This window comes from Sarcophilus harrisii, chromosome 5 (assembly GCF_902635505.1).
Source record: "Sarcophilus harrisii chromosome 5, mSarHar1.11, whole genome shotgun sequence".
In the NCBI taxonomy this organism is placed as follows: Eukaryota; Metazoa; Chordata; class Mammalia; order Dasyuromorphia; family Dasyuridae; genus Sarcophilus; species Sarcophilus harrisii.
This window is the reverse complement of record NC_045430.1, coordinates 177129123-177132624: the sequence shown is the minus strand read 5'-3', so window position 1 is coordinate 177132624 and position 3502 is coordinate 177129123. Positions and strand designations below refer to the sequence as shown.

The 3502-nt window shown below is 40.5% G+C and overlaps 1 protein-coding gene across 1 annotated transcript in view; it reads right to left on the bottom strand.

Moving 5' to 3' along the window:
* Window positions 1–3502, bottom strand: part of LOC111721123 (cadherin-related family member 5-like) — a 28881-nt gene that overhangs the window by 611 nt on the left and 24768 nt on the right.

The following is a 3502-nucleotide window of genomic DNA, read 5'->3' as shown; positions in this document are numbered from 1 at the left end:
CTGTCCCGGGAGAGGGGAGCGGCCGGAGCCTGAACCCTCCTGGGCCAACCCACACCTGGGCGTCGGTCCTTCTCTGTCCGGTAAGCCCCGGATTCTGGACCGAAAGTGTCCAGGTTTGGGAACCGCGACTTGGATTTGAGGCTGTGTTCAGCTCATCCTTGCCCTGTGAGTGATCGTGGGCAGGTCTCTTAATCTCTCTGTGGGCCTCAGTTTCCTTAAACGTAATTCCAGGGATTGGATTTGATGCCCCTTTCATTTTTCAACCTTGTGATTGGAAATTTCCCAGGGAGCCCCCCTTCAGGATCAATGGAAAGCTGACATTGTCCTTAGGACTGGTCTTTACCTCATTTCTCCCAGCCGTCTCCAATCCAGTACAAATGAATATACTTTTATTGAGCTCCTAGTATGTGCCAGGAACTGTGCTGGGAGTGGCAGTCTCAGATTAATAATAACAATAATAAATAAGCTAACATGTATAGCACTTACTATGTGCCAAGCACCGTGCTAAGTGCTTTACAATTTTGTGTTAACTCTGGGAATTAAGATTATACAGGTAATTGAGGAAATTTATTTAAAATAAAACAAAGGCAGTTAGAAAAGGCTTTAACAGTCCGGGAATCAAGAAAAGCTTCATATAAAAGGCAATTCTGAAAGGAAGTTAGGGACTTATTCTGTGTGGTACTGGTGAGCAGGGCATGCACCGCCAGAGCCACATAGGACTGGAGAATTCAAGGGCCGACTAGAACGTCTGTAAAATTAATAATAATGAAACAGTACTGGTCTGGAAATCCACAGATAGGGGCAAAATTAATCGCTTGTGCTGATTAGTTGTAAGATCTTTAGAAATTACTAAAAATAACCTTAATTTCCTCATTTGAATACTGGTGACAATATCTGCCTGGCCAACATAATAAAATTTAAAGTACTTTGAACTGTAGGGCTGCTAAGTGGTACAGTGGATGGAGAACTGGCCTGGAGTCAGGAAGCCTGAGTTTACATCTGGCCTCAGACACTAACTATCTGTGTGACAATGGGCAGGTCACTTTAATCTTATTAATCTCAGTTTCCTCATCTGTAAAATGAGCTGGAGAAGGAAAAAGCAAACTATTCCAATACATCTGCCAAGAAAACCCAAAAAAGGGAATTACAAAGAGTCAAACATGACTGAAAACAACTACATAACAATTTTGAACCATAAATGTAAAATGGTACTTTTGGTGCCCCGTCTGCCCCCTGCCAACCCTTTGTGGCTCTCCCACCCCAAATAATGCAGGAGGTGATTGAGTCATAAAGATTATAGGACCTCAAGCATCTGAGTCTATGAAACTTAACTAAATATGAAACCTGGAAAGAAAACTGCATTAGGAATCAGGTAAACATTCTAGCCCTCTTAGGGTTGCAATTCTCTGAGCACTGAAATCACTTGCAGTTTAGGTACTGTGCTAGGTAGGGTGGACACAGACTACAGTTCCTGCTCTCTAAAAGTATATGTATGTATGTATAGACATATATAACAAACTATATAATAAATGTTTATTGCTATCTTTTTTTTATATCATCCACATCACCCATTCTGTCTTTCTTCCTCCTCTTCTCAGGGAGCTACCCATTATGTACCCTGGGCATTCAAGCTTATGCAGGATATTCCTAAATTGTCGAAAGAAAACAAGTCGGATTGGAGATTTTTGGCTTCATCTCTAATCTTCTATTCTGCTGTACATAAGGAAATGATCTTTTTTTTTTCTTTTTTGGGGGGGCAAAATTCAAAAATAAAAAAAATTTTAACAAAAAGAATTAAATAATTATTTTACATTATTTCATTTAAGTTTCACAACTCTGAGGTAAATATATATTATGCTGCATTTTATAGATGAGAAAAACTAAGGCTCATTGGCTAGTAAGGGACTTGAACTCGTGTCTTCCTAACAACAAATCCAGCACCATCCTCTCTACCAAGCTGCCCCCTTAAGAGTCTTGGGGGAGCAGTCTCTCCTTTCACATTGGTTTAGTGCTTTTGGGATGGAGGTAAATGAGGGAGGAAAGAATCGAAGCCTTTGCTCTCTTTGTTGGGGCTGGGACTGGAGATGGATTCAATATTCCATGAACCACAAGACAACTCAGCTGAGACCCCCTGGGATTTCCCCTCACAAATTCCCCAGACAGCCCTGCTTCTTACTTCCCTTAGTTGAGGAAGCTCTGGGTATGGGTCAGAGATAGGAAGAATTGACTGCACCTCCAAGAGCTGGGTTCCCCAGCCCCAGGGGGGAAGCTGATGGGGAAAGAAAGTACTCTGAGGGGAACTGAAAGGGACAGCAAACAGAAAGGAAAGAAGCTGGAGGCGCCAGTGTCAGAAGCAAGAATCGAGAGCTGTCAAGGACTATATGCAGCTTCATCCAATAGGACGCCGGCCAAGATGCCCCTAAATGGCAGCTGCCTCCATTGCTCATTTTAAGAATAGTCATTTATGTATCACTTTTAAGATCTGCTAAATATTCCATATATTAGTTGATTAGACTCTTACAACAACCTATGAAGTAGGTGCTATTGATTTACAGATGTGAAAACTGAGGCTACTAAAAGTGTTTGGGGCAGCATTCAAACTCAGGTTTTTCTAACTCCAAGTCTTAGGCTACCTACGTGCTACCCATATAGTGGGAGAATACCCTGCATTTGAAAGGAAAACACTTGGATTTGATTCCCAGCATTGCTATTTACCCTGTGAGATTTTGAATCAATCACAGAATCACATAATGTTTGACACTGAAAGGATCTCAGATAGCATCTAGGCCAACCCATACAGGAAAAAAAAAATTCCTCTATGATACATTTAAGAAATAGTCATGGGGACAACTAAGTGGTATAGTGGATAGAGCCGGTGGCCAGAAGATAGGAGGAATCTATCTGAGTTCAAATTCAGCCTCAGATACTTAATAGATGTATGATCCAGGGCAAGTCATTTAATCCCAATTCCCTTTAAAAAAAAAAAAAAAAAAAAAAGTGGTCTTGAAACTTTTGCTTCACCTTTTCTAGTAAGAGAGAGCCTCCTTCCTTATGAGGCAACCTATTCCCCTTTGGGGTAGTTCTTATTGTTAGAAAAAAAATGTATTTTTCTTATATTCAGCAGAACTGTCTCTTTGTGATTTCCACCAAAATTTGTTCTAATTTGTTCTAATTCTTCCTGCATCTTCTCTTCTCCAATTTAAACATCTCCAGCTCCTGATTCTTCCTTCTAGGGTCAAAAAAGAATTTTTAACTCCTCTTCTACAGGAGAGGTCTCCAAATACAAATATGAGATTAAGACAACTATGAGATTTCCCTTAAGTCTTCTTTTCTCCAAGATAAATATCCCTGGTTCCTTCAAATAATCCTTGTACGTAATGTTTTTTAACCCTCCTCTGGATGTACCATAGTTTACTAATATGATGGTACCCAGGATTGGATAAAAAAGTCCATACTAGATATGGTTGAAGCTTCAATTAGGATGGGGCAAGTAGAGCTTTGC